Source organism: Astatotilapia calliptera, chromosome 20, assembly GCF_900246225.1.
Source record: "Astatotilapia calliptera chromosome 20, fAstCal1.2, whole genome shotgun sequence".
In the NCBI taxonomy this organism is placed as follows: domain Eukaryota; kingdom Metazoa; phylum Chordata; class Actinopteri; order Cichliformes; family Cichlidae; genus Astatotilapia; species Astatotilapia calliptera.
Genome location: NC_039321.1, coordinates 20,231,235 through 20,241,551, shown reverse-complemented (window position 1 = coordinate 20,241,551; position 10,317 = coordinate 20,231,235). Strand labels below are relative to the sequence as shown.

Below are 10,317 nucleotides of genomic sequence, written 5' to 3'. Positions count from 1 at the left end.
AAATGTCCACATTCAAAGTCTATGGAGACTTGAATGAAAATGACAGCTGAAATTCTGTAACAGAGGCGTTTTCAACTCCTCATATCTCCTAGATGTATTTTTCTTTAGAGACCTGAAAACCGCCTTGATTTTTTTTTCCTTTTTTATTAAAGCCTGCTGATTGTTACAGTGAAAGAATGATGTCGACAGTCCGTGTACTTTTGGAGTTACAGAACATTTTGTAAGACGAAGAAACGGCAGTTTTCACCTCTCAGTTGTGGTAAACGCTTGAAATATATTATAGGGCAGGCCGCGGCGTAGAGAACGCGCTTTGGGAGCGAGAGATCCAGGTTGAAATCTAGCCAGTGGCAGTATCTAATATCGTTCCCTAATTCACTTTATAATTACAAATTCTCAACACTTTTGATTTACAACTTATCCACATTTCTTTGCGGACACTCCTGCATGTCACAAATACATTGCACAAAGCGCATCTGTGGCTGTGTACCATTCGTGGTGCGTTGGCTCCCTCTACTGGTACGCGCCTCATTCAAATGTCGCCACACATTTAAAATTGCAGGGTGTCTTTACACTGTCATAGCTCCTAGATAGATTTCTTCAGAGCTGAAAATCGCTGTGATTATTCACCATAGCCTGCTTTGTCTTACAGTGAAAGAACGATGTCAACGTATAGCATCGTTGGTTACTTTAATTATGTTTGTTTTTTTAAATCAAATCCTACAAAACAGGACCATTGTGACACAAAACCTCTCACACACTAACACAAACTCTTTATACAGATACAGAGCTTTACATGTATAAATAAGGCAGACAAAAATGCATAAAACACAAGCTATCCACAGACTGTCGGTGGACACCATGTCACTTTATTTTGTTTTTATCTTGTTTCTTTTTGGTGTAGCCTCATTAAACAAAATGTTTATAAAAATGACCACTTTTATTATGAATTATTAGGAAATTAATAATTCATTATTAATTATTTATTATGAACACACCTGCCACCCTCAAGTAGAGGTGGCAGAGAAAGTGTCCGTGTGACTGAGTCCTGTCCCAGCTCTGCTTCAAGGTCTGTCGGTCCAGCTTGTTGAGGGCCTGAGAGCAAAGACGGATATCCTGGACCAGCTCTGACAAACTGTCCAGGTCTTGACTCTCACACACGCACACCTCGCCAAGGTAGCTACACTGCTGTCTGTCAGCCCATTTGCAGCCAGGCTGAGGTGGGTCAGAGAGCACTCGTCCTGCAAAAACACAAAAGTCTTAACCTGATTGCACAATTATATCTTTCGACAATAAATGACATTGCATGATTTTTGCATGCACACCTGTGACAGGACTTTGGCGAGGTGTTCCAGTGCCGGGTAATCAGCAGGCCCTCTGCAGACAGCTGACAGGTCCACGTGTGGGAGGCAGTGGAGGGGCAGTCTTTTTAACACCAGCTCAAAGCCGGTGGAGCCTAGGGGATTGAGGGACAGGCACACTGCTTTCAAATGGCCTGTGCCTGAACGTTCAGAAGATGTAAAGTTAGTTGCAGTTTTGCTTATGGGTGGGAGTTCAGTGAAGCTTAAGGCTTCAGTCAGCTGCTTGTTAGAGTCACCTGTGAGCGCGCTGGCTAGCAGCAGTCGATGCTGCTGAAGGAAACGAGCAGTGAGACCTGCAGAGACCGCTTGGCTAGCACAGGGCAGCAGGACAGCAGACAGGACAGAGACTCAGGCACGCCGTCCCCCAGTGGGTTCATACTGAGGTCCAGCTCCTCCAGGCACTTTGAGTGGAAACGAGCAGAAAAAGCAAATGATCACGAGAGCCAATTCTCTCTGACAGATATCATTGATATGAATCAGGTTAGCTTGTTATTAAGATCTAAGGTAGTTATTAAGACCAGAGGTACTTAAATACAGGTTAGATGGTAAACCTGGAGCTGCCACTATTGGCTAGCTGAGGCCCTTACCGGGAATGCAGGTGCACTCTGTCCCTTTAAAGCATTTACAGCCTTCTCCAGGCCGTCCCCTGTAATGCAGTTGGCAGAAATGTCCAGCAGCTGCAGACGAGGCATGTGAGCGTTGTGGCAATCAGCTCAGGGAGAAGGTCGTCAGACATACGGTTTCCAGAAATTCGCAGCTCCGTGAGGCTGGCCTGAAGTTTTAGGGCACGGAGGAGCGGGCCGAGGGAAGAGGCGGCCAAACCGAGACACTTGGAGTCCTGACACGGAGGAACCCCGGTCCCGAACCTCATAGCCGGGAGACACGCTTGTTCTCATCTACAGGTAGAAAGAGATGGCACTTCATAACAGAATACAAAAATGCACTTGTGTGCGTTTTATAATGCATTTCCTCTGTGTTGCTCACCCACTGCCAGACTTTGACAGGCCTTCTTGTATCGCTCAGGGAGAGGAGGGAGATCCCCACACTCTCAGAAATAGGGGTACCAAAGTGTACCAAAAAGGGTACAAATGCTTGTCGCTGGGGGTGTTCCTTTTTGAAGGACATTTTTGTACCTTATGAAGTTGTACCATCTGAAGTACAATCATGTACTTTCCTAAGACATAAATGTACCTTGAAACTATAGTACAGAAATGTTCCCTTGAAAAGGGTACAGTAGGGTACCTATGAGGGTACCCCCCCAGCGACAACCTATTTCGTACCTAAAGAGACAAAAATGTACCCCCAATATTCCAAAATATTTGGTTATTTAACCATTTATTCTCGATAATAGAATCACATCAAAGCATTTAAACAACCACAGGAATACATCCTTGATTACTTTCGTATATTGCCATAGGACATGTCAAGAAAAATACATTCATTTAAAAAAAAAAAAAAAAAAAAAGTAAACAATCACATAAAGACATTAAACACCTGAACACAATGGAAAATGTGCTTGCAATCACGTCACACAGAATACCTCAAGGACACAAACAGCCTATCATCTACTAAATACGTGTCTAGAGCTTGAAAGTCTAATTCATTTCCTGGATTGAACAGGATCCAGTCATTGTCAACTGAACTTGGTAAGCATGGAAATGACATTCATAAGTGCAAGGAAGTAACAGTTTCCCACACAATACCCAACAAGTATCAACATTCAAAATATACTTGATTTTAAGGAATATAGGTATGGCTTCAGTGTGTGTATGGCCAACTACAAAAACATCCTCAAGTTCATATTTGACACTGCTGACTAGGGCTGGGCGATATATCGAGTTTTTTAAAAATATCGATATATTTTCATGCGAGATATAAGATGCGACAATATCGTTTATATCGATATAGTCTATGTTACGTTATAATTATACTTGTGGAGCCGCAGGTTTGCCTCTCTTTCGTCCACTTTTGTCTCTACGCTGCGTTACTCGGCCTCACCTCTCCTTCACTGAACACAACTGCCCCTCCGCCATAGCTTCATCTGCAGGCAATGACAAGATGAAAGCGGAAAATCTCCGTTAGCGAGTTACCGCGGATCGCCCCGTGCGTGGGGCTGGACGGCGTCAACGTGTTAGCGAGCTAACCGCGCTAACCGGGCTGCACGGCCTAAAATCCTTTCATTTTCTCAAAACTCGACAGTGCGCCCTATGTATGAATTCTGGTTGTGCTTACTGACCGCGAACAGATTTTATGTGGTACACAGCGCTCAGCAATCTGTCAAAAAATGTTTTAATATGACTTTGCTAAGCTACGGAGCTGCACCGCTTGATGGATTGTCGGATGATTACGGCTACCGAGGAGGAGCCTCGTGGAGTGATACATACTGTGCTTCAACGTAATATTACCGTACTGTGTGTGTATAAGGACCACAAATGGCACCTGTTCAGAGACGTGGTGCAGCTGTGAAATCTGTCTCTTTGTTATTATGCTCAGCGTCTATTAGTTTACATTTTGACTGCACAATTGTGAGCTTTTTGTTATGCACAAAAAGAACATAGTTTTCTTTTATTTATGGACCATGATTATTTAATAAATGCTGAGAATTTATTTTTGAGTAATTTTTTCATGTACATCTACGCTGTATGTAAATAAAAGTGCCCGTGTGACATCTGGGACACAGTGTGACTAAGAACTCTCTTTTTGTTCTTAACTTATGGCTTTAAAAAAAAAAAAATTTTGAGATATATATCTTATATCGCCATCCAGCTAAAAAATATCGAGATATGAATTTTGGGTCATATCGCCCAGCCCTACTGCTGACAGATATAGCAGACACACACTGAAGCACTTTATCCTGAAAATGCACATCTGTAAAACTTTTGTTCATTTCCAGAGCATTCTGTAAGTCACCTGGCAGAGATGAAAATGGCACACTGACACTTGTGCTGAGTGAATGTTCAAAGTCAACAAGCAACTTATCTGAAGAAAACTCCCAGCACTGTTTCATTTGATGACGATTGTTAAGAGTTGCAGTGATGTTTACAAAGTTTTTGCATTTACTCGCTAGATTTTTGAAATATTGATGCTTGCTTTCATATCCCATACACCACAAAGGGCGAAGAGGACCATACATCAAAATCAGCCTTGGGTAGTGAATAAGGTAGTGACACTTGGGTGGGGGCATATTTAATAGAGTTGGTTAAGTACCCTGGTGACACTTACTGGCAGGGGTTTGTCTCCCTGGTCTCCTATGTTGACAATGCAGTTCTGAAGAAAGACAAGTGTTTTCTTGAAGTATGCAGGGTAGGTCATGTTGAACACGAAGAAGGTGGAGAATGCTGAGATGTAGGCCTCATCCAGCGAGCGGCACGAGCAAACATCCACTCCTTCAACTGTCACAACACAGCGAAACTGTCTTAAGAGGGCAGTTGTCCAACTCTTATCCTTCATTCGAATGGTTGGGTATGGACTCGTGGGAGTATTCTGCAGAAGAGGAAGAAAAACATTAGTATACAGTATGTTTAAGCAATATGTGCCAAGTGGATTTTCAACAGATTCCTCAAATTACCTTCTTTATTTGCAGCAAAACAAAACTGTCTATTCTGATAACCTGTAAACATGGCCCCTACTCCAAACAAAAAGCTTCTTGACCAATGACTGTTGTGGTAGTGTTTGATAAGCTGCTAAAGTTTGACATAATATTCAAGGGCAAAAGCAATCACCCCTGACAGTGACAGTACCTGTGAAGAAGAATTTCCCTAAGGGGACAATAAAGGTCTATCTATCTATATAAACACCAGACAAAACCCAAGAGCACAGCAGCACTGTGGATTAACAGCAGTGTTTCCCCTACATTAGCTTAGCTGTGATGCTGAACCGCAGCTGAATTCAGCTCCATGCCAACAAAACACAGAGAATGAAACTTGTGGCCAAAGGCTATGCATTGCATCATGCATTTACCTCTCCAAGGATGATGAAATCTTCTATCTTCTCCTTGAAGATGGATGGCAAGAGAAGTGCCCCCTTGAAGTCAATTCCTAGGTCATACAGATGCAAATGCACTTCATTAGATTTTGATAGCATGCAAATTCCCATTAACATGCTCTTCACATGACACTATGGTACATCAATTATCTTTGGAAGAGAGAGCAAATGAATTGTCACAAAATTTACTATTTGTATGCGGTCAAATTAGCACCTGTAATGTCTTCAGCCAGTGCATTCTCTCTTGCCTCCATGTAGACCTTCTTCAGTGGCAAATCCTTGGTCATTTGAAGAACAGCAGTGAAGTTTTTGCTAAAGCGGCGACAGATGTTGTCTTGGCAGGGATGCATTAAATCAACCTCATCACACAACTGGAAATGAAAAGAGCAGAATAGACAAAAGAATGACATTTTACATTGAGGATTTAAACTTTTGACATGTTTAAAGACACAGACTAGAGATAAATGTAAAGTACTTTAACCCTTGATCAAAAAATTCTAAAGCTAATAAACAGATTGATTAATCAGCTAGTACAGAAAATAATAATAATAATAATCAGATTTAGAGACAAAAAAAAAAATCATTAGCTGTTTCCCCAATCATCTTAACAATTCTTGGGTTGCAGACAGTGTCCCTGCGCAGAGCTTACAGCTCTCAGATTCGAAAATCCCAAATCCCACTAAGTAGGTGGAATGGTGCAAATGTGTACCTTCCATTGTTTAAAATCCCTTTGAGCGGGAAACAAGTTAGATGCGATAAATTTTGCTTAGAAAAGTTTTTGTTAATAGCTATATTTACATACAAGCATGTTTTGAGAAATTATTGATTTTTTTACATTGTTGTACAAGGTTAGTGACTATTTATTGATAAAGCACTGGAATACGGCAGGAAGACAGACGTTGACGATTCCACCAACAGTCTAAAATTTAGACTGTTGGTGGAATCGTCAACCAGACAAGATTTTAACCATTTAATTCTAAGGGTGCCAACCATAAATTCCAATTCTGGAGTTTTGATACCACCTTTATTGTATCCCTTCACAAGCTGAGATCTTTCTATGTAATGGGTTTTATTCCTCCACAAAAATTCGAACACATTTCTATTTATGGTTTTCATGGTATTTATCGTTTTTTTATTTCTTATATTGTTTACGTGGCGCAAAAAATGTTGGGGACTGCTGTACTAGCAGGTTGCTGAGTAGAAATCCTTGTAGTGTTTTGAAATATACCACTTTTTCCATCAGTTTCCTTGTCAGGAAACAACTTCCTGTTCAGCAGAAATGCCTCTGGTTTCAGTGGTGTGTGTGAGAGCGTTTCAGTAGTGTGTGTGAGAGCGTTTCAGTAGTGTGTGTGAGAGCGTTTCAGTAGTGTGTGTGAGAGCTAAAATTTCAGTAGTGTGTGTGAGAGCGTTTCAGTAGTGTGTGTGAGAGCGTTTCAGTAGTGTGTGTGAGAGCGTTTCAGTAGTGTGTGTGAGAGCGTTTCAGTAGTGTGTGTGAGAGCGTTTCAGTAGTGTGTGTGAGAGCGTTTCAGTAGTGTGTGTGAGAGCTAAAATTTCAGTTGTGTGTGTGAGAGCTAAAATTTCAGTAGTGTGTGTGAGAGCGTTTCAGTAGTGTGTGTGAGAGCTAAAATTTCAGTTGTGTGTGTGAGAGCGTTTCAGTAGTGTGTGTGAGAGCGTTTCAGTAGTGTGTGTGAGAGCTAAAATTTCAGTAGTGTGTGTGAGAGCGTTTCAGTAATAATGTCCCTTACGGCACCTCATAGCTGACGGCCAGGTTTAAGAGAAAAAACCGAGAGCTAAAAATTGGAGTTAACTCGCTGACTAGCTTGTCAGTTTTACTACACTTCGCGCCGCTGTTTGCGCATGCGCAGCGACCTAAGCGTCAGAAAAAATCTGATGTCATCTGACTGGCTTCCCTGTATCAATCAAGTGACGGGATGGATGATAGGCTGGCATCTATTTTTTTAATGCCATGCGATCTACCAATACTACCTTTGCGATCGACTGGTCGATCGCGATCGACGTATTGAGCACCCCTGGTCTAAATAGTCCACATTTGTACCTTTCTTTGTTTAAAACTTAGCTAACTGCTAGCATTCACCCATGTTAAAGCTAGCTCTTCGGACTTTTGCTAACTCTACTGTAAAATTACACGTTGTAATTTTTATAACAACACAAAATCACACCCGACTTACCTCTAAACCTTTGCGCCTCGTCGTCTGACACATCAATGCCTTCTTCCATCAACTTTATAAGGAGCTCCTCCATTGATAACCCCCTGAGAGTCATTTTCTGCGTCAACGCTAGTCAGCGCGGAGGCGGAGCACTCACCGCTGCTGGCTTTTCAGCCTTTGGGATTAATGCGCGTTGCGAACTTGATACATGGAAATACAACATTGTGGTATTAATGCGCAGTTGTTTAGAAACCGTTATGCTGTCTTGGCGAACTATATTTGTAACTTACAAAATGTAGTCACCGTAACATAAACATCTGCTTGACATTTTAACTTCCAAAGAACCTCGGTTTAACTTGATGTTGCAAATTCCATAAAAACCTCCCAATTAATGAACAATTCTAGGATGTAGTAAAAGCGAAAAAGTAAATGGCCAAACATAACAGTAATATGATTTCACGTTTTTGAAGGCTACAACCAAGATTTAAAACATTAAAAATTATAACTGGAACTCCAGCGAGTAGTGCGGTGCTCTGAACGGATAATTGGAGGTGAGCTTCCCTCCCTCCAAGACATCTACAGGAAGCGGTGCCTGAGGAAAGCGGGGAGGATCATCAAGGACTCCAGTCACCCCAGCCATAAACTGTTCAGACTGCTTCCATCAGGAAGGAGGTTCTGCAGCATCCGGTCCCGTACCAGCAGACTGAGAGACAGCTTTTTCCATCAGGCCATCAGACTGCTGAACACGTCATAGACACCTCAGCTTCACTACTGGAACTTCAACATTATGCACTCCATACTGTATATAAATGCCACTTGTTTTGCACATATTCAACTCTGTATATTTTATATATTTTATTATTATTATTATTATTATTATTTTATTTTTTTACTATTTAATTTGTAAAAATGTGTATACACACACACACACACACACACACACACGTAGGAAAATATTTAGTATACACATCCAGAAATGCATACACTATTATATATTGTACATATATTTATTAGTTTCAGGTTGGCCATTCTTGTATTTTGCTCGTTTGTGTTGTTGTGTTTGCACATCTCTGTTGCTTGTGGGGCTCGCACACAAGAATTTCACTCGCATGTGCTGTGCCAGTGTGCCTGCACATGTGATGTGACAATAAAAAGTGATTTGATTTGTGATTTGATTTGATTTAATAAAATGGAAATGGACCAGTTTTTTTTAACATCATTTGGTTGTGCCTGCATGTCATTGTGTGTTTTTTTTTTAAATATAATTTAACATAACTTACACAAAGGTAGGTTACAGATATTCTTTGCATCATAGGATAATTTACGTACAGAGGAGAGGACCAACAGATTTGATTATAACATGTAGCTTTTATGAGCACACTCACATCTCATATGAATTTTACAATTAACCAGGCCCATCCAGATTTTCCCATGCTGACCCATTACCACATTCTGCCACTGTCACTGCAGTACAGGTCAAAATGGTACAGATTTGTACTTTAAATTGTACCTTTAAAGGGGCATTTCTGGACTTTTAAAGGCCAGTATTGTACTTTTAAGGGAACATTTTAAAAAAATGTACCTATAGGTACAAAAATGTTCTTCTCTCATACCTCTATTTCTGAGAGTGCACGAGCAAACTTCAGCCAGAACCTGCAATACAAACCCATCAGTTATCCTGCACTGGTGCAGGAAAGTGAAGCCAAGGATTCAATCCCAAAAACTGTGATTCCTTCAGTGTCTTCTGGAAGCTGGCTCCAAAAGCAAGTCAGCATCCAGTCTGGTAATAGAAATGGTTCTAATCTTTACAGTTTCTCAGATTGTAGTTTCTCAGGCAGCTTGTTAACATAACCAGCCCTTCACCTTCTTACCAGAATCATACAGTCTAAAACCTGCACGCCTCATCTGGGTAATGAAAGATGAAGTCATTGTGGAAGGACCTAGAACCTCCATTCCTTCTATCAGTGATTTAATGAAAAGACCTCTGTGTCTATGAGAAAGTCTATTTTATGAATTTGGGCCATACTTTGCCTAAGAAAAGGAGTATGCTCACTGGCTGACATGCAAGCTGTTTCACAGTCATAGCCGTCCTCTTGTCACTGTGGGTTTTTTAAAAAAAAAATCCAAGATAGCAACAGTGACAACATTTGTCTTAAACACTCGTGATCAGACTTCATCAACCAATCATGGTAGTCTTCAGCATCTTTTAAATTGTCTGTGGTCCAAGTATGGTCACTTCTGGCTCTCCTCAGTGTCACCTCACCTCTTCATTTGTGTGCAGGACGGCCAGTAGCTGGTCCTGCGGGGAGAGCAGAGCGCCTTCTTTCTGCAGAGAGAGACGAGGCAGGAGGCCACATTTCTGGTAGTAACGCTGAGCTGCCTGCTCACACAGCCACGACACAGAGCAGGAGTTGGCCTCACTGGGATGCAGAGCAATGACCGGCGATTAAACAGAAATTAAAAACAAAACAACAACAACAACAAAAAAACACTATACCAATCAGATTGGGATTTATTTTTATGTACTGCTCAAACTTAAAAGTTTTCACCGACCTTTGTGGAACTGGGATCAGGAAGACGTCTTCCTGAACCCGGACCCTCATTCTGATTGGTGGAGGAAGTGACGTGGGCATAGGAGCAACCAAAGTTTGAGTTGGAGGCTAGAGTAAACAAAATAAAACATTCAAGCACTGTTAAAACATCTGTATTTAATGTCATCAACTCTTTGTAGAAAGACAAAGCAGAGTCTGTACTAGAGAAATCAGGAGACCTGACGAGGGCAGTATTACGCCTTTTATACCTCCAGC

At 41.4% G+C, this 10,317-nt stretch overlaps 1 pseudogene; it reads right to left on the bottom strand.

Annotated features, from left to right (window-relative positions):
* Nucleotides 1–937: 937 nt before the first annotated feature.
* LOC113013930 (tonsoku-like protein) lies at nt 938–10,233 on the bottom strand (annotated as a pseudogene).
* Nucleotides 10,234–10,317: the final 84 nt, after the last annotated feature.